The sequence below is a fragment of the Chrysochloris asiatica genome, unplaced genomic scaffold (assembly GCF_000296735.1).
Source record: "Chrysochloris asiatica unplaced genomic scaffold, ChrAsi1.0 scaffold00073, whole genome shotgun sequence".
NCBI classification, from domain to species: domain Eukaryota; kingdom Metazoa; phylum Chordata; class Mammalia; order Afrosoricida; family Chrysochloridae; genus Chrysochloris; species Chrysochloris asiatica.
In genome coordinates this window covers 6,653,000-6,675,251 of record NW_006408591.1, presented here as the reverse complement: position 1 = coordinate 6,675,251, position 22,252 = coordinate 6,653,000, and the positions used below count along the sequence as shown (strand labels likewise).

At 36.7% G+C, this 22,252-nt stretch overlaps 1 protein-coding gene and 1 pseudogene across 1 annotated transcript in view; one reads left to right on the top strand and one right to left on the bottom strand.

The window, feature by feature from the left end:
• GABRA1 (gamma-aminobutyric acid (GABA) A receptor, alpha 1) overlaps positions 1 to 22,252 on the bottom strand; it is a 109,092-nt gene that overhangs the window by 25,364 nt on the left and 61,476 nt on the right. The window lies entirely within an intron of this gene.
• On the top strand, positions 6,989 to 7,177 carry LOC102818397 (annotated as a pseudogene).

The following is a 22,252-nucleotide window of genomic DNA, read 5'->3' as shown; positions in this document are numbered from 1 at the left end:
GGGAAATTCAGAGGGTAGGGCTACAGCCAGACCAGCACAGGGAACCAGTGCTAAAAGCAGTACAGTGACATTTGCAAAAGGAAGTGTGGGGGATTCTACACATTTTTTCCTCTTCCCTGTTACGCCTTATTAGCCCAGCCAGGACTCCTTCAGTAGGGACGGTGTGCACCCTCCAAAAAAAGTCCAATGCTGAGCACATAGTTTTCCTACAACACAGAGAGAAAGAGCTTGCTGGCTGCTTATGATGTCAGCCTAGGAGTCGCAGTCCTATAATTAACTTCTGAAGTACCCTTTACTCCAGCCTATCTAGCAAGAAAAAAGCAGGCCCATCAGGCCTGACAGACAAAGCATATGAACAATCTGTAAAACCCCAACATAAAAAGATGCACCTATCTCCAGAATTATGCTGTGCATAGGCACATACCTAACAGACCTTCAGAGACAAAAATATTAGACAATCTTTCTCCCATTAACTTCTACCTATGCACCACTATGGTGGTGACTAGAAGAGGGGCCTGAGTGAGCAGATACTCCCACCCACTACTGGAGGATTCTACAGTACATACACACTGCCTATGTAGCAAGGCGACTGGACAGCCAACCACTGTTTTATTTTTGTTTCAAAGTGGTGGTTTTTGTCTCTGCTTTTATATTACCTCTAATTTTGGTCCTCTTGATCACACATTTTTCCTGGCAGTGGAAGCTTTTTTTCCCTAAGTTACCCAAGAAGAGAGAGCAATCATGCTACAAGCATGTCCCATAATATTCCACCATTGAGACAAGAAGCAATAACAGCTGGTAAGCATTACATGTGAAAACGGAAGCCTATCTCCTGATCATATCCACCAGGAAACACACAGTAAGCTTAATAACAAAACAACAAACATCCATTTAAGCATCAAAAAACATACATAACCACTGGAAATGACAAACAAAATACAACAAAAATCTTAAAACATATCCAAAAGCAGAAAAGAGAGAAGTGAGCTGGAGACAGACAAAGGCTGCTCAGAAGAGGAAGAGCAGGCTTTGAATTTGCCTGAGAAGGAATTCAGAACAATGATATGGAAACAAATTCAAATGCTCTGAAAAAGGATTGAAGGAAAACAAGTAAGAAGGCAGGAAAGTACTATAAGAGCAATCAAACAAGATCGATAAGCATTGGAAAAAAATCAAAACCTGCAAAAAGAGGTCCAGGTGATTAATAATAAAATATCAGAAATGGACAATACATTGAAAGGGGAAAGGGACAGAATAGAAACGATGGAAGCCTGAAATAGCGAGCTGGAAGACAAATCTCTCAATACTGTTAAGATAGAAGAGCAAGCAGAAAAGAGGATTAAAAAATTTGAAGTGAGTCTAAGATTCATACTGAATGACATGAAGAGGAAAACCTTAAGAATTATTGACATTCTGGAACAGAAAGAATCAGAGAAATCCAAAAAGGAGATAGTTGAAGAGCTTCTGGAAGAAAATTTTCCTAACATCTTGAAAGATGAGAAGATAAACATTCAAGAAACCAAACGTGCCCCAGGAAGGATAGACTCCCCCAAAGACAGTCAGCAAGACATATAATAATCAAGCTCTCCAAAATCAAAGAAAGGAGAGAATCCTAAAAGCAGGCTGGGGAAAGAGAAATGTCACTTACAAAGGCAACAATAAAGATTAAGCTCTAACTTCTCAGCAAACCATGCAGGCAAGAAAGCAATGGGGGACATATACAAAACTCTAAAAACAACAACAACAACAACAAACAAAAACAGTCCAGTACTTCAAAATATGCTAAAGGGACTTATTTGGAATGAAAACCAACAAGAACAGACAACAACTAGAGAATGAATGTATGGCAACACCACCTGGAACTCAGTCAACAGATAACAGAGTTCAGAAAAAAACAAAACTATAACAACAAATTCAAAGGAGCTGGGAGGTCAACCGAAGATCAAAATAATATCAATATCAAAGATATAGATATTATTTTGATGTAGAAAGAGAGATCCAGGTAGTGAGGATGTAAGGTAGATTAAATAATACAATGTTGTGTTGTTGTTAAGTGCCCTAAAGTCAATTCCAACCCATAGCAACCATGTACAGTGTTTCCAAGGAGCAGGTGGTGAGTTGAACTACTGACCCTGCAGTTCAATGCCACGGGATTCTGTTAAATGGAGAGGAATGTTATTAGACTATAAGGTAACCCCAAAGAAAGTTAATGCTTCACAACTTACCATGAAAACGAACTTAAAAGCAGAGCAAGCAACCATGAAAACAAAGATGAAACCAACAAGAAATAGCACAAAAAACACAAACACAGCACAAGAAGGCACACAGAACAAAGGAACAAACAGCACTGCCAAAAAAATTAATATAATGGCAGCAATTAATTCATACCTATCTATAATTACATTGAATATCAATGAATTGAACACACCAGTGAAGAGACAAAGAGTGGCAGATTGGATAAGAAAACAAGATGCTTCAATATACTGCCTGCAAGAGACACACCTTATACACAAAGACAAAAACAGACTAATAGTTAAAGGATTGGAAAAAAATACCAAGTTAACTACAACAAAAAACAAGCAGAAGTGGCAATTCTAATCTCTGATAAAGTAAACTTTAAGACAAAAACTAGCATAAGAGATAAAAAAGGACACTATCTCATGATCAAAAGGTCAATTGAGCAAGACAACATAACCATAATAAACATATACACTACCAATGAAAAAGCACCAAGATATATGAAACAAACCTTACTAGACTTGAAGAAAGAAATACATAAATCTACAATTATAATAGGAGGTTTTAATTCACAACTTTCAAAAAGGGACAGAACAACCAGAAAGAAGCTCGACAAAGTTACAGAGGATCTAAACACCACAATCAACCAAACTGACCTCATAGATATATACAGAGCATTCAACCCAACAACAGTAAAATGTACATTCTTCTCCAGTGCACATGGAACATTCTCCAGAATTGACCCTGTTAGGTCACAGAGAAGCCACCATAAATTTACAGTGTATCTTATCAGACCACAAATTAAAATTATACAGTGTATCTTCTCAGACCACAATGCTATAACACTAGAAATCAACAAGAAGACTAAGGAAATAAACTTGAGTATATGGAGACTGAACAACACCCTGCTAAAAAGCAACTGGGTAAAAGAAAAAATTAAACATGAATTCATAAGTTCCTAGAAAAAAACGAGAATGAAAACACAACATACCAAAATCTTTGTGACACAGTGAAAGTGGTTCTGAGATGACAATTTATTGTGAAAAATGTGCACATCCAAAAAGAAGAAAAAAACAAAATTAGCACATTAACACAGCATCTCCAACAATTAGAAACTGACCAACAGAGGGAACCTACAGTCATCAAAAGAAAAGAAATAATAAAGATAAGAACAAATATAAATGAGATGGAAAACAGAAAAACTATAGAAAGAATCAACAGGACAAGAAGCTCGTTCTTTGAAAAGATTAATAAATTGACATACCATTGGAAAACCTAACAAAAGAAAAGAGGGAGAAGACACAATAACTTACATTAGAAACCACAGGGGCAATGTCACAACCGAACCAAATAAAATAAAAAGGATAATAACAGAATACTATGAAGAGTTGTACTCCAACAAATTCAAAAACTTAGAAGAGATGGAAAAGACAATTACAAACTTTATTTAGAAAGGAAGGAGACCCAGGATAAGTAAAGAACTGCTACAGAGAAGAACAAGGTTGGAAGCCTCTCCCTCCCTAATTTCAAAATCTACTACACGGATATAATGGTGTAAACAGCCTGGTACTGCTACAATGTAAGATACATTAATCAATGGAACAGAACCAAGAATCCAGAAATTAACCCATCCATATAGAGCCAACTGATTTTCAACAAAGTGCCTAGGTTTGTTACATAGGGAGGAAATGGTCTCTTTAACAGATGGTACTGGCAGAACTGGAAAGCGATATGCAAAAGATTGAAACAAGATCTTTATATCATGCCCTATACAAAAACCAACTCAGCATTGATTAAAGACCTAAATGTGAATCCCAAAATTATGAAAGTCATCAATGAAAAATAGGGAGAAATATGAGGGTTCTAATACAGGAAATACACAGACTACCAAACAGTTCGAAAAGAACACACACAAACGTAGACAAAATAGATGAGTGGGATATACTAAAAAATAAAAACCTATGTGCATCAAAAGACTTCACCACAGAATGGGAAAAAAATACTTTGCAACAACCCATCAGACAAGGGACTCATTTCTAAAATATATAGGAAAAACAACACCTCTACAAGAAAAAGACAAATAACCCAATTAAAAAATGGGCACAGGACATGAACAGATACTTCACCAAGGAAGAGATCAGGGCAGTCAACAAACATATGAAGAAATGTTCATGATCACTAGCCAGTAGAGAGATGCAAATCAAAACAACAATTAGATATCATCTCACACCAGCAATAACAGCAAACATCCAAAAAATAGAGGAAAATTTATTCTGGCAAGGATGCAGAGAGACTGGAACCCTCCTACGTTGTTAGTGGGATTGCAAAATGGTCCAACCACTCTGGAAAGCAATATGGCAATTCCTTAGGAGGTGGGAAATAGAAGTACCTTATATCCAACAAGTCCTCTACTTGGTAATAACCACAAGAAATATGAGCCATAATACGAGTAGATATATGCACACCAGTGTTCATAGAAGTACTATTTACAACAGCAAAAAGATGGAGACAGCCTAAGTGCCCATCAATTGAAGAATGGATAAATAAACTGTGTTACATACACAGAATGTAATACTATGCTACCTTGCAGAACAACAAGGAAGCTGCAAGCCACCGCATAACACAGATGAATCTTGAGGACATTATGCTGAGTGAAATTAGTCAGTCACAAAGGAGAAATACTGCATAAGACCATTATTGTAAAAGAGTAAGAAAAAGAACCCACACTAAAGGAGGAAAAAATATTATATATTTTTTTGATGATCTCCAGGATGCATTAGATGATAGGAGGTGAGGACAGAAGGGGAAGATAGAGCACAGGGTAGGTAATAGACACAGGATAGCTTTGGGGCAGGGAGGGTGACAGGAGGGTGGGGGGTTGGAAGGGAGACAATATGCAAGAAGGAGGAGGAGAATGGAAGAACAAGGCTGATGAGAGATCAGTTAGGCAGGTTTGTATAGGCCAAGTGAGACAGAGGTAAATGATGATGTATGCACAACCTTGGAACAACAGGGCTCCAGGTTACTGGGATTGAGGCATGGTTTGAAGGGGTGAAAGAGGGGAATAATTTCAAAATACTTGGCTGACATTTGAATCTTGGCTTCCCTTTCCTACTATTGTAAAATAGAAACTTGAGGGGAGGAGAAAGGAATAGCCATAATCATCACTACAGAAAGCTTGCAGTCTGTCTTCAGCCTTTAACTGATGGTAATACCTTAAAGGGAATTCACAACCCCAACCAGAACTGACTGAGGTAGGAAATTTCCACTGGAAAGGATCAGCCTGGAGTGGCTAGAAGAACAGAAGCTACTTCGTGAAAGAAAGACCAGCAGGAAAAATCCGAAACAATAATGGTAGTCTGATTGATTACTACAAGAACAAATAACCTGTTTGCCTGGGAGCCATCAAGGAAAGTGGTTGAGACCCCTCAGAGCAAACCCCCTTCCAACACTGAGATTCAAGGGGAATACATGAGCAGGCATGTGGTCTGGCTGGTGACCACGTTTATCACTGATAAGGGGAAGAGGGGGAAAAAACAGCAATGAAGTTGTGAGCTAACCTCGACCACATTCAATAGACTCCTGTAAACCCAGGTGGATATCTGGATGGCCAGCAGTAAGGCAAGACCTCAGGACTCCTGGGCCCAGAGGTAGTGGCAGGGCCACAGAGGACTAGAGCGGAGAGTGAAGCATCCAGCTGATATGAAGTTAGGGGAGATGTACAAGAATACCCATACTTGCAGATAGTACCCATTTGACTTGGCTTCGATGTCTGGATGATCAGAACTCGACTAGAAGAAGCAAGAAGTGTGTGTGTGGGGGGAGAGGGGGGAGAGTAACCTGCTACAATTTGATGAACTTTATCTATATTTATGGATGTAGTAGATAAAAAAAGAGAACATATCTTTACAGCAAGCATCACTCCCACCCCCTCAGTACACAGGGTTGACAGGGATGGGCAACTCAGACATTGGCTACCCAAAATGGAGGAGTCTATAAAGGTAAGAAATGACTGGCTTACAAGCTTTCAAGAGGGAGCATAGTTCCAGATGAGGCAGTGAAAGTGAATCACCACTGAATGATTTCCAATCTGTTGGAACCGGGCTGGCAAAAGGAAATGGGGATAAGATTCCTGTGGTATAATAGCGAATAATTGCCATCAGTACTGACTGTGAGGCTAGGAAATATAGAGGTAGATGCTTTTTTGACAAAAGGGGGAGAGTGATAGATTTTGCAGCCCAGGAGAGGAGGTACCTGGGACCATCAAGTGAGAAGAACAGAGGGCAGGACCCTACCCAGAGAGGCAGTAACACCAGGGATAGAGACAGAGATGATGACGTGGACAGATGGAGCGGCTGGGGACATTGGATTCAGGGAGGGAGAAGTGTCGTGTGCTGCTGGCTGGGGGGTGGGCCTGTGTGGCATACCCTTTGGTTATTTGATGATGCATAGAGGGGATTTTAATCATTGCAATGAAATGAAATATGATAGGATAAGTGTAAAGCTGATGTTCTCCCATATAAACCTCACAATAAAAACTTAAAAAAAAAAAAAAAAAAAAAAGGTAGTTAAGAAGACAAGAAAAAAGGAAGAGACCAAAGTCGATGCCAGGGAAGGCACAGAGGCGTCGCCCGGTGAAGGGCCAGTGTGTTGTGCTTTCCATAATTGAAGGGTAGTGACAGTGGCTGTTAGTGTTGGGAACCGTTGCTTTTCCAAGTTGCTCTCTTCCAGGCACTGTCCAGTGGTCTGCATGGCTCGTGGAAATCAAAGAAAATTTGCCCGCTAGAAAAACATGAAGAAAACCCAGGAGATTAGCAAGGAAAAAAGAAAAGAGGATAGCTTGACTACCTCTCAGAGAAAACAGAGGGACTCTGAGATTATGCAACAAAAGCAGAAAGCAGCTAATGAGAAGAAGTTTATGCAGATGACAGAAAAATAATGACTGACAAATCTGGAAAACCTGGGTGCTACTGACAACTAGGTGCATCATAACCTCTAAGATCAAGATTTTGTAGAGTGAACAATCATTACATATGTTAAAATTTATCCTTATAAAATGGTCTATTTTAACCCTTACCATTTAAATCTGACTTAGTGTGATGTTTTAGAATCATTCTTGGAAAAATAAAATACCAACCATGCATATTAACAAAAATAAAAAATAAAAAATTGGATGCCAGTAGAGACTATGAAACTTGCTCCACTGTAGTAGAGTTGCTAAAGCAAATGGAAGAAATTAGTAAGTCAAAGAGCTGAACAGAAAATATCATAGGACAGGTAACAAAGACAAAGTCAATTATTACAAGGAAATGTGCAAAGAACTGTAGTTAAAAAACCAAAAGGGAAGAACATGTTCAATATTTCTTAAGCTGAAAGAATTGAAGGTAAAATTCAAGCCTCAACTTGAGATATTGAAGGACTATATGAGCTGAAATGGACTGTATGAGACAAAATATTGAATGATGCAAAAAACATCAAAGGAAGATGAAAGAAATCCACAGAGTCACGGTAGGAAAAAGGAATGGATAATGTTCAACCATTTCAAGAGGTCGTACATGATCGAGGACCTGATCAAGTACTGAAAGAAGAAGTCCATAGTGCTCTGAAGGCATTGCCAAAGAATAAGTCTCCAGGAATTGATGGAATAAAAATTTAAATATTTCAACAAACCGATGCAACACTGGAGGCACTTACTCATCTAGGTCAAGAAATTTTGAAGACAGGTACCCAACCAACTGATTCAAAGAGATTTTTTGTTTGCTCAAAGGAAAAGTGACCCAACAGAATGTAGAAATCATCAGACAATATCAGTAGTATTACATGGAAGTAAAATGTTATGAAAGATAATTTTAAAATGACTGCAACAATGTAGTGATAAGGAACTGTCAGAGGTTCCACGCAGATTCAGAGAAAAACATGTAAGGAGGAATATCATTGCTGAAGTCAAATGGGTCTTGACCTAAAGCAGAGACTATCACAAAGATGGCTACCTGTGCTTTCTGGACTATGTAAAACCTTTCTATTGTGTGGTCATGACAAACTATGGAAAACATTGGAAAGAATAACTATTCTAGAACACTTAATTGTACTCAAGGAGAATCCATTCATAGCATAGACCAACAGACAGTCATTCAAACAGAACCATGGGACACTAAATGTTTTAAAATTAGGAAAGGTATATATGAGGCTTGTATTCTTTCACTAGTGTTATTCAATATGTATGTACCCTGAGCAAATAATCTGAAATGTGTCAAGGAATGGAGGAAAATTCATTATCAATCTGAGAAATGCAGATGATGCAACCTTGCTTAATGAAATAGAAGAGGATTTCAAATATTTAATGATAAGGATGAAAGATCAGAGACTTCAGTATGGGTTGCACCTCAAGGTAAAGAAAACAAAATTCCTCACCACAGGACAAATAACTTAATCTGTTGTGCATATGGTCTTCAAAAGTTGGAACTGACGTGATGGCACAAATTTCAGAACACTTAATGGTGCTTATTCAACAATTAAATGGTTTAAAATTTAAAAAGGTGTGCAACAAGGTTGTATTCTTTCACCACATACTTATTCAACCTGTATGCTGAGCAAATAATCTGAGAAACTGGGTTATATGAAGAAACACATGGCATCAGGATTGGAGGAAGACTCATTAACAACCTGTGATAGGCAGATGATACAACCTTGCTTGATGAAAGTGAAGAGGACTTAAAACATTTACTGATGAAGATCAAAGAGCACAGCCTTTGGTATGGATTACATCTCAGTGTCAAGAAAACAAAAGTCCTCACTACTGGACAACATTCTTACGAACAGAGAAAGACTGAAGTTGTCAAGGACTTCATTGTTCTTAGATCAACTATTAACACTCAAGGAAGCAAGAAATCAAACGACTTATTGAATTAGGCAAATCTGCTGCACAAGACCTTTTTAAAATGTTGAAGAGCAAAGATGTCAGCATGAGAACTAAGGTGTGCCTAACCCAAGCCATGGTATTTTCAATTACCTCATATGCATGTGAAAGCTGGACAGTGAATATGGAAGACCATAGAATAATTGATGTCTTTGAGTTATGGTGTTGGAGGAAAATATTCAAAGTGTCATGGGCTGCCAAAAGAACCAGTAGATCTGTTTTGGAAGAAGTGCAGCCAGAGTACTCCTTGGAGGCCAAGATGGCCAAAATTCGTCTCTCATACTTTGGACATATTGTCAGGAGGGGCCAGTTGCTGGAGAAGGATAACATGTTTGATAAGGTGGAGGGTCAAAGCCATTTAAACTGTAAGGTTGACAGTTCAAGCTCAGCAGCTGCTCCTTGGAAACCCTATATAGGGTCGCTATGGATCAGAATCGACTTGAAAGCACTTGACAACAACAACAACCAGGTGGAGGGTCAGAGGAAAAGAGGAAGACCCCTAATGAGATGGATTGGCCAAATGGCAGCATCGATGGACTCAAGCGTGGCAACAGTAGGGAGGTTGGCCCAGAATCAGGCAGTGTTTCATTCTGTTGTGTATAAGGCCACTATAGGTCGGTACCAACTCGACGGAACCTAACAACAACAACAGTCAAGGAAAACAATATGAACTCAAATACTCAAGCCCCATAATCTCCATAACAAAACTCATATTATAAATCTTCACCTGCCTTGAAACATTAATTACTGAACAATGTGGACCTTCACTAGCCTCATAATAACATACACTTGAATCGTATTCTCCTTTTATCTCTCATTTTCAGTTTTTTTGCTAATTCATTAATTATTTAGACCAGAAATTATCAATTGAGTTCTTTCTGGCAGTAGCTTCCTTTCCTACTTCAGTAAAAGGAATATAGGGGTTTCTTCTATAGCTGTATTCTCTTCCCTACTTTTTCTTGAGTTTAATAAATAAATATGACACTGTCTCAATGTCATATTTATTTAGTTCTATGGAAGGGTGTGAAATCAGTACCTTTAAGCGACCTCACTCTCCAAAGTAAGATCTATATTTCCAAATGATTACTATATCTTTCACAGACATTGATTTTTCACTGGCACCACCAACTAAATATGTTCAAAACTGACATTAGCTGACTTTTCCCACAAACTAATGACTAGCACAAAGCAGTGCTGCTTCTTCACCTGTGATATCTTTCTGAATTAATAGCACTATCCAATGTCAATTCACTCAGTCTAAAACCATGGAATTTTTTTCTGGGATGTTAGTTGGTACTTAAAAACATAGTGAAAGAATTCGGGTGATCATCAGAATTTCAACTTCACCTGTGCAGTATTTCTCAGTACATCTCATTTTATATCAAGTTCACCATCTTTATCTTGATTTGTAGATGTCTTAACATTAATCAATTAACTATATCTTTTGTTTTCAGTGACACTTTGATTCCAATATTTCCTAAATTTTTACATTAAGTTTGTCTTTCTAAGGCATATATCTGATCTTGCTATTCATTTCTTACTTAAAACACCTAATTGTTGTTTGTTGTTGTTAAGTGCTGTTGAGTCGGTTCCGACCCATAATGACCCTGAACAGGGTTTCTGAGGCTATAAATCTTTACGGGAGAAGAAAGCCTCATCTTTCTTCTGTGGAACGGCTGGTAGTTTCAAACTGCTAATTAATAAGGATTTAACTATTGATACCAGAAAATGAAGATACCTATTTGTGCCCATTCCAAAGAAAGGTGATACAAAAGAATGTCCAAATCATTGAGCACTATCATACTTAACACTGATCATGTGAAACCTGAATATAGAACAAGAAACAGTCATTCAAAAAGATCAAGAAGACACTGAGTGGTTTAAACTCAGGAAAGGTGTGCATTAGGATTGCATTGCTAAGCAAATAATCTGAGAGGAATACAGCATCAAGATTCAAGGAAGACTCATTAAAAACCAGTAATATATGCAGGTGATAAAACTTTGCTTGCTGAAGGAGAAAAGGACTTGAAGCATTTACTGAGAAAGATCAAAGGCTATAGTCTTCAGGATGGATTACACCTAAAAACAAAGAAAACAAAAATCTTCATAATTGGACCAATAAGTTACATCATGGTAAACGGAGAATAGATTGAAATTGTCAGGGATTTCATTTTACTCAGACCCACAAATAACACCCATGAAAGCAGCAGACCAGAAAACTAATTAAGTACTGATTTGGGCAAATCTGTTGTAAAAGACCTCTTTAAATTGTTAAAAGCAAAGGTGTCATTTTGAGAACTAAAGTGTGGCTAACTCAAGTGAAGGCATATTTCAGTTACCTCATTTGTATGCAAGAGCTGGACAATGAATAACTAAGACCAGACAACCTATGCCTTTGAATGAAGGTATAGATGAAGATTATTGAATATACCAAGGACTACCAAAAAATGAACAAATTGGTCTTGAAAGGAATACAGCCATATTCTCTTTAGAAACAAGGATGGTGAGACTTCATCTCATGTACTTGAATATATTATCAGGATAGACTAGTCCCAGGAGAAGAACATTGTGCTTGGTAAAGCAGAGGGTCAGCAAAGAAGAGGAAGTTCCTTAATGAGATTAATTGGCACAGAGGCTGCAACAATAGATTTAAACCTAATAAAAATTGTGAGGATGGTGTACGAATAGGTTGTGTTTCATTTTGTTGTGCTTACAGTCAAGATGAGTTAGAACTGATTCAATGGTATCTAAATACAATAAGATATCTACATCACAGGTTCTCAAGCTTTTCAATATTGATATTTTGTATGATATAATTCACTGTTGTATGGGCTACTATAAGCATTGTAGGTTGTTGAACAACATTCCTGACTTCTACCCACTAAATGCCAATAGAAAACACTTGCCACTTAAAAAACTCAGACTATCAAAAATGCCTCTGGTTGTATGTAACAAGCAAATTATTTGACTGGTAGTTAAGGATCACCATATAAACATATGTTTTGTATCATGTTACATGTCTAAGTATCGATATAAATACACATAAAATTCTCTACATGAATACTGTTGCTGAATAGTTTGCTCATTGGTGCATTGGTTTCTAGTACCAATTCTTTAGTGGAATAGATTTAAATTTCCTTTAGAGATAAATGTATGGTGGTGGTTGTGCGTCGTGGAGTCGGATCTGACTCATAGCGACCCTGTACAGGGTTTCTGAGGCTGTAAATCTTTACGGGAGCCGAAATCCTCATCTTTCTCCAGCGGAACAGCTGGTAGTTTCGAACTGCTGACCTTAAGGTTCGCAGCCTGATTCATAACCACTACGCTACCAGAGAGATAAGTGTATTAGCTTTGAAAATAACAAATTTTAGTTCAAAACATTGATATGCTACTTTTAATGTGCATCCTTTACCCTGTTATTGGGTAACACACTTGAACTCTCTCATCTTCAGTTTCTTCATCTATTAAACAGGGAAAAGTATAATATGGGAAGAGTAATGAATAAGAAATAGAATCAAGATCATACTATATAAGTGTTTTAAAATAAATATTTGTTGTATTCCCCATTTTCTTCACTAAAATCCCCAATCAGACAAATCTACCAAATAGAGGTATTGATTTCTAAATGCATTCACTATTTATAGCAGAAACTCTTACATGCATTCATAATTGCTTTCATTATTAATATCATCAAGTACAACACTCCCATTCGCTGACCACTCACTAAGTACTTTTAACTTTATTTGTAACTCTGTTTATTTTGCTGATAATATCTCATACTTCATATTTTGTTTTTTTATATACTTAAATCCTTCACAGTAAACTGAAAACTAATTTAAGAAAGGGATGGTTTATAGGGATATTACATGGCCTTACCCTCATAATTCATTACCTGCCTCTGGTTAAAATATGCACTGAATATTGTTAATTAGCTAATGGATACCCAGTCAATTCCAACTCATAGCTACCTTATATAGTGTTTCCAAGAAGCAGCTAGTGGGTTTGAACTGCCAACATTGTGATCAGCAGTCCAGTGCTCACCCTATAGCATTGTACCAGGAGCACTGAAGCTTAAGGACATCAAAATATTTTAAAACTATGAGTATTTCTCATAAGTAGAATATTCAGTGTTTAATTTATTTCAATGTTCTTTCATGATTGTAACACACACAGATATGTGAAGCTTCAAAAAGTTTGTTGAAAAATTGACTTAAAGATAACAGAACATTTCCCACAAACCTTGCATATGTGTATGCAAGATTGAGAGAGGTTTTCAAAAATGTTGTGGAAAATTGAATGAACAAGTAATGGAATTTTTCCAGTTATTTCTTGAAGCCCTTGTGTGTATGATAAATATTATAGAGCAAGAAATTACACACATTTGAGAAAACTACAGAAAAATAATATTCCCAAGATTGCTAAATTGTTGCCTCGTGTAGATATACTCAAGTTTACATTTTACCCTCGCAGGTAAGCATATTATTAATCTTAGCAATTTATTCAATTATGACCCACAAAATGTTACTCTTTCAAAGGAAAAAAAAATCTACCTTTTATATATAATATCAGAAAATTGAATATCTACATATCTTTCATTTCATATTTTATTGCTTACAATGTGACATTTTCAAAACTTTCTACAAAGAATATTATTTTTGTAACCCTGAAAAACTATTACTTGACATTTTATTTGTTTTATAAATCATTTTCTCCCTAATAGATTAGGGAAAGATTAGGCAACTTTCTTCCGAAATTCTAAACAATCTAAGAATTTTGGCACAAAACTTTTAAATAAGGAACAGAACAGACAGTAATACCATAATCCATGTTGTAAAAATTTACAAAAGAAAGAAAAACATAACAAAATATCAGACACCCAAATTGAATAGAAAAATCATGTCTAGACATCAAGTGCTTGTGCATTAAGCATGACAAATGCTTTTTCTTTAATCCAACAGTCTAGAAAATTATAATTTAAATATTTTTGCACATCATCTAACCCTGAGGGAAGTTTATTAAGTTAGATGTGGTAATATTTATGGTATATTACAATACGAAAATCAGGAGAAAAGAGAAAAGAAGCAAGAAAATATTTTTTCAAACTAGTATCAGGATTTTTTTGGACTTAGATTTTAATCTTCTTGTTGTTACAGTTAGGTGCCATCCAGTAAGTACTGACTCATAGTAACCCTATGCACAACAGAATGAAACACTGCGCAGTCCTGAGCTAACCTCACAATTGTTGCCACGGTTGAGCACATTGATGCTGACACTTTGCCAATCCATCTCACTGGGGTCTCCCTTTTTCTCTAACCCTACATCTTACTAATCATGGTATCATTCTCCAGTGACTGACCCTTCCAGACAATAAGTTTGAAGCATGAGAGACAAAGATTGTCCATCCTGGCCTCCAAGGAGCACCATGGCTGCACATCTACCAAAACAGATATGTTGGTTCTTTTGGCAGCCCACAGCACTTTCAATATCCTCCTCCAACACTATAACTCAAAGACATTAATTCTTCTACGGTCTTCCTTATTCACTGTCCCAGCTTTCACATGCATATGAGCTGATTGAAAATACCATGGCTGAGTCAGATTCACCTTAGTCCTCAAGCTGACATCTTTACTCTTCAAAACTTTAAGAAGGTCTTGTTGCAGCAGATTTGCCTAATGCAACGTTTGATTTCATGACTGCTGCTTCTATGAGTGCTCATGGTTGATCCAAGAAGAATGAAACCCACGATAACTTCAATCTTTTCTCCATTGATAAGAATGCTGTCTATTGGTTCAGTGCTGAGTTTTGTTTTGTCTTTTTTCTTGACATTGAGATGCAATCCATATCAAAGGCTGTGGTCTTTGATCTTCATCAGCAAATACTTTAACTGCTCTTCACTTTCAGCAAACAAGGTTGTATCAACTGCATATTGCAGGTTGTTAATGAGTCTTCCTCCAATCCTGATGTCACATTTTTCTTTATATATCCCAGTTTCTCAGATTATTTGCTCAGCATACAGGTTGAATATGTATGGTGAAATAATGTAACACTGTTGTACACCTTTCCTAATTATAAACCATTCAGTGTTCCCATGTTCTGTTCAAATAACTGCCTATTGGTCCATGTTCAGATACCTCATGAGCACAATTAAGTATTCAGGAAATCCCATACTTCAAAATATTGTCCATAGCTTGTCATGATCCACAAAATTGAAATCCTTTGTGCAGTCAATAAAGCGCAGATAAATATCTTTCTGTTATTCTCTACTTTCAGCCAAGATCCAATGGACATCAGCAAAGATATCCCTTGTTCTACATTCTCTTCTGAATCTGGCTTGAATCTCTGGCAGTTCTCTGTCAATGTATTCATGCAGTCATTTCTTTATTACCTTTAATAAAACTTTTAATTTCTTTATTACCTTTAATAAAACTTTTACTACCTTTAATAAAACTTTACTGGCATGGGAAATCAAAGAGATTGTCCAATGATTTCCACATTCTGTTAGGTCACCTCTCTTTGGAATGGGCACAAATATGAATCTCTTCCAATCAGTTGGCCAGATAGTTGTCTTGCAAATTTCTTGGCATAGATGATTGAGTACTTCTATTGCTGCCTCACTTTCTTGAAAAATTTCAATTTTTATTCCATCAGTTCCTGGTGCCTTGTTTTTTGCCAATTCCTTCAATGCACCTTGGACTTCTTCATTCAGTATCATTGGCTCTTGATCATATGCTACCTCTTGAAAAGGTTGAACATCAACCATTTCCTTTTGGTACAGTGACTCAGTGTATTCCTTCCATCTTCTTTTTTTATTTTTTTATTTATTTAAATGTTTTTATTTTGCATTGAGTGAGAGTTTACAGGGCACATCATCAGCTTCACATTCAACCATTCATATAGCTTGTTTCATTACATTGATTATTATCCCCTCCATATATCATCAGTTTACAGTGTTTCTCTCTATCCTCTTTAGCTTTTTTTTTTTTTTTTTGGATGGGGGGGGGACTTGGCTTTTTGGAATTTACAGTCTCGGCTTTTAGGGAAGGTTTTTACATTTGTCTGTGGATATCCAGGGCTCATGTATGAGATTACTAACAAGCATTACTGAATAATCAAATGAGGGACAGTTTGCTATGTCTACTAGGTGGCTAGAGTCTGATCCTCAGAGCCTATGGTTTGGACTTTCCATCTTCTTTTGATGCTTTCTGCATCATTCAATAATTTTCTTAGAGAATAACAAAAGTCGATGTTTGAATTGTTTTCTTGTTTCCCGAGCTTGAGAAATGCTGAGCCTGTTCTTTCCTTTTTGTTTTCTGACTCCACATCTTTTTGTAATATTTGACTTTGTCTTCTCTAACTGACTTTTGAAATTTTCTGTTCATCTCCTTTTACCTCTCCATTTCTTCCATTTGCTTTAGCATCTCTATGCTGGAAGTTTAGTGTCTCTTCTGACATCCATTTTGACTTTTTCCTTCTTTCTTATGTTCATAATGACTTTTTCTTTTCTTCCTATATGATGTTCTTGATGTCGTCCCACAACTCTTCTGGTCTTCTGTCTTAGTGTTCAATGTATCAAATCTGTTCTTCAGATGATCTGGAAATTCAGGTGAGATATATTCAAGTTCATATTTTGGCTCTCCTGGAATTTTTTCATTTTCTACAACTTCAGTCTGAATTTGCATATGAGCAATTGATGGTCTGTTACCCAGTCTGCTCCTGGCCTTCTTTTGGCTGTTGATATGGAGCTTTTCTACCGTCTCTTTCCATAGATGTAGTCAATTTGATTTCTTTGTATTCCATCTGGTGAGGTCCATGTATATAATCATATCATAAGCTTTCAAAAAAGTATTTGAAATGAACAAATAATTGGTTTTGAAGAATTCTGTCATGTAATCCCCAGCATCATTTTTATCACCAAGGCCATATTTTCCAACTACTGATCCTTCCTTTCTGCTCCCAGCCTTTGCATTCCAACCACCAGTAATGATCAATATATCTTGATTGTATGTTTGATCAATTTCAGATTGAAGAAGTTGGTAGAATTCTTCAATTTCATCCTCACTGACTTTAGTGGTTGTGGCATAAATTTGAAAAGTTGTGGTATTGACTGGTCTTCCCAGTAGGCAAATAGATATTATCCTATCACAGACAGTGTTGTACCTAATGACAGATCTTGATATGCTCTTTTAATGATGAGTGCAACACCATTCCTCTTCAATTTGTTCTTCCCGGCATAGAAAACCATGTGGTTGTAGGATTCAAAATGGCCAATATCAGTCCATTTCAGCTTACTAATACCTAAGATATCGATGTTAACATGTTCCATTTCATTTTTGACAATTTCCAATTTTCCTAGATTCAAACTTCATACATTACATTTTCCAATGATCAGTGGATGATTACAGCTGTAGTTCTTCATTTGGCTTTATATTCCATCAGCCAATGAAGGTCCTGAGTGCTTTATTCCCACAGGCTTTGTACCTTTCATGTCTTCACAGTCAACTCTACTTTGATGAGGCAGATTTTCCCCAGTATCATTTTGAATTCCTTCCAACCTGAGGGGCTCATTTACCAACACTGCCTCTGACAATGTTTCTCTGCTGTGCATGAAGTTTTCAGTAGCTAAATATTAGGAACTAGTTCGTCTCTCCTTCTTTCTAGTCTGCCTTCATCTGAAACCTGTCCTATTTAAAATACCCATGGCATAGCTTCCAGAATCACAGCAACTCACAAGCCACCACAAAATGACAAACCAACAGACAAGTGGTGGTTTAATCCTCTAACTGTGCTTCATTTTATTTTGCTTTAGTTTTCCCATTTATCAGCATAAATGATAGTTTCAATTGTTTTGTAGGATGCTGTAAGGATAAAATTGAATAACAGAAGTAAAAGTACCTTAATAAAAGTTTGCATCTTTTGCAGATATGAAATGTATAGAAATAAAATAAAGAAGTGAATTTCCTCTTTTAGTTTAGGAAATTATCCACATCATTGTAATGAAGTTTGACACTATGTCTCTCATTTTCCTTCCAAGTTTTCTAAAATCTTGATGTCATCAATGCAAGGAACATTTTAATAGGAATGATTTATTCAAAATATTATTGGTGGAGGAAATGGTACTTTAATATCTGCTTCAGATAATCCTTAAATAAGGAGATGAAGAATATAGTTCTAGATCACTGAACCTCTCTGAACCTGTTTCTATTTCTGAAATATGAAAAGGTTGACCAGATGACTACAGAAGTCTTGTATAACTGGGGGCCCTGAGGTAAATTTGATGAACAGTTGTCACCAGTGTGGCTCAGTGATTAGGTAAGAGGGAAGACATTGTTTTCTTCATTCATTTTGAAGCTGTTTATCCTAGTGTGGCACTGAGGGATAATGCACTGGATCGCAAGGTCAGTTTCAACTGTAAGGTTGGTGGTTCAAATTTACCAGCCACTCCTTGGAAACCCTATACAGGGTTGCTATGAGTCAGAGCCAACCCAAAAATACTTAACAACAAGAAGTCATCTTTAAAGCAACTTATTCAGAGAACATTATGTCTGTCAGAAAGAGAATCCCAAAATTTCTCTTGGTCATCTGTTCTAGAGATTAATAACGTTTTTATTACTGTTGTTAAGCACTGCAGAGTTGGTTCCAACTCAAAGCTACCCTAGGGTTTTCAAGGCTATAAATATTTTGCAGAAGCAGAAAACGCCATCTTTCTCCCATGATGTAGCTGATGGGCTCAAACCGCTGACCTTGAGGTTCGCAGTCCAGTACTTATTCTACAGTCATTCATACAGTGTTAATATACTTATTCAGCAAAATCATCATAAAGTTCCAATGATTAAATGTGTCTATTGATTTAGGTGATCCATCATCATTGCTGTTAAGTGCTGTTTAATCGGTTCCAATTCATAGCAACCTGACATAGGGTTTCCAAGGAGCAGCTGGTGTGTTAGAACAGCTGACCTTGTGGTTAATAGTCCGGTGTAAAACAAAACATATTATGAAGTACATACTACCATGTTCTTACTGTTTCTTGGCCACTGATATTATTCTTAAGCCTAATGACTAATTTAATATTTTACCTCTCTGCATAAATCATACGCCCATATGTCCTTTAATCATAGATGTAATATTTGTGTAGGTCCTCCTTACAGAGTTACTTAGGAATTAGATTACGGTGTAGTAGAAAGAGACAAAGGTGTTGTTCCAAACTGTCTTTTCTGATCCACCAAGAAGAAATGAACTCTTCCTCCTTTATGCCATTATGTAGCTATTTAAAAATATTTCCATCATTATTATTAATGATAATATCTACTATTTATTATGTAGTTTTCATTTGTCAGAAACTCTGCTAATCAGTTTATATGAATTATTGCAATTCAAACTTACAGTAGCTAATGAAGTATGTTCTCCTCATTTCTCTAAGAAGCCCATGAAATAGCATGAGCAGAAAGCGTTAATGATTTGTCAGGGGTCGCCCATTTAATAAGAGTAAAACCGGCATTCAAACACTTGGACTGTCATTTCAGAGTTCACACTTGAACCACTGTATTGTACTGTCTTTCACAGTTATATTTTCACATGTCTGTTTTGTCTACTACTAGTATGTCACAAGTTTGAGAGAACATACTTTGCAGGTAGACTAAATTCATTGTCATCATCAAGTTGATCTTTACTCATAGCAACACTATAAAACAGAGTAAAATTGTTCCATAGAGATTATTAAAGTTCAAATCCCAGCTCTACAACTTCCTGTGTATTCTTGAAAAGTTGCTAATCCTCTTGGGGCCTCAATAATATACCACTTTTAAAATGGGCATAATAATAATGCCTACATCCTAATATTGTTGTGAGGATTAGAAGAGTGCCAGTATCTGTTAGCTTCTTGAATCACTGAGTCAAGAGCTTCTCGATGGCAGGGGTTGCATGTCATTCATCTCTCTTCCCCACTTTCAAGCACCGTGTCAGGTACTGTCAATTCTTAAGATATATATTTTTGAGTAAATGAGTACATGGTTGAAGGAATAAGTTGATAAATAAATAAATACTAATGAACTATATTGGTTCCTAGTATGGGACTCTGGGCTAATGATATGGACTGCAAAGTCATTTGAACTACAAGATGAGTGGTTCAAGCTCACCAGCCATTCCTTGGAAGCTCTATACTGGGTTGCTATGGGTAGGAACAGATTTGACGGTACTTAACAACAATAATAACAAGTAAATTGTATTGATGGGAAAATAATTTAGTTCTTCTCTTCTTTGTGGCTTTAACAATTTTGCTTTTCCAAATGAATAAGTACACTTCAACCTATGACTGCAACTCATAAAATCTCAGTGATGTCAGAGTCCAAGAAGTAAGTGTGCCTTTAGTGTGTCTATACTCAATTCAGAAATCTGTCATACATTGATGATGATGATGATGATGATGTTTGTGTGTGTGTGTGTGTGTGCGCACATGTATGTTGGTGGCAGGCAAGTGGAGTAGTAAGTAATAACTAAGAAGCTTTCTGAATTTATTTTTCCCCAGAGAGAATTCTAAGGTAAAAGCGATACCTTTTTTTTTCTGATCATTGTCAACATGTGGGCCCTCTTCTGCCGTCATTTTCAAGTCTTCCAGAACAAGAAGGGATGTAATAGAACTCAATCTCATTTATCTTAATGATTTCAGGGCTCCAAGATAAGATGTGAAATATTCCATCAGAGACTTTACACAAAGATCTTTGTTTATTCCCACTGAAATCTATTATGGTGGACTCCTGATGAGATACAGTGGGCCCAGGAGAAACATAGTTCAGTCTCTAATTGCACATTGTGTGGCTGAAAATGTACATCAAACTGAGCTTTCCTATTTGAGAATTTATTCATTATTTTACTCACCCCCTCTGTGTCTGCCTATCTATTGTAGGAATGGAAGGAGAAAGGTCTTATTTTATGCTGCTCTGGCACAGAATAGACTCAAATTATGAGTTTAAGTTAGCTTGATGATAGGGGGTTAGGTCACTGACTTTCATTCAATATTCACTGTGCATCTTTTCTGAATAATGAAAATTTAGGAGGCTTTGTTCTGAGGAAGACAAATGTGAGAGAGATCTCTAAATTCATCATACTAAGTCACTTATTTTGCAGATGGAAACTGGTGAATAAAGTGTTATGCTCTGAATTGTCTCTTTCAAAAAATATAATGTGTCCTAACCTCTGTAGGCAGTCTGGTGTAGTGCTGAGGGATAATGCACTGGACAACAGGGTTGGCAGTTCAAACTCATCAGCTGCTCCTTGGAAACCCTATTCAGGGTCTCTATAAGTCAGAACTGACTCGATGACCCTTAACAATAGCAACAACAACAACCTGTGTACCTCTTAATATGACTTTGTTTGGAAATAGGGGTTTTGAAGATATTATTAGTTAACCTGAAATTACACTGGAGAATGGCTAGTCCGAATTCCATCTGAGCAATTTCCTCATAATAAGTGAGAAAAGATACAGGAAGACAGACTGAGGAAAGAAGGCCAGGTGAATATGAATCCATACATCAAAGAACGACTGTACCAACCATAATTTTGGAAACACGAAAAGAATCTCCCCCTAGAGACTTCATAGAAAACAGCCCTGACAACACACTGTATTTAAACTTCTGGCCTCCAGAATTTTGATATAATGAAATTCTTTTCCTATAAGATACCCAATTCATTTTACTTTGTTACAGCAGCCTTTAGAAACTAATATAAAAAGGTTTACAGTGACCTGGTCATTGCCACTAGTACTACAGCTAAAATAAAGACACTTCCTCTTTCAAACAATTTTTGTGCCTTATGTACACTTGTACAATCATATGTATGTTACTTTATTTAAGTTATTTGTGTCCCTGTCTTCTCTGAGGAAAAGATATGTATCTATTATCCTGAGTGCTCAGACCCCTAAATGTGGTTTAACTTCCAATCTATGCAGCAATCTTTCCTTGCTTATCCTAGGCTGGAGTCATCTATTTTTTAGTTCATTAATTCCAAATATTTAATGAGTACATTTAATGTCTAAACTGCTATAATAAATGAGCAGGATACTGAAGACAGACATGGCTCCTGCCCTCAGAAAAATATTAATCACAG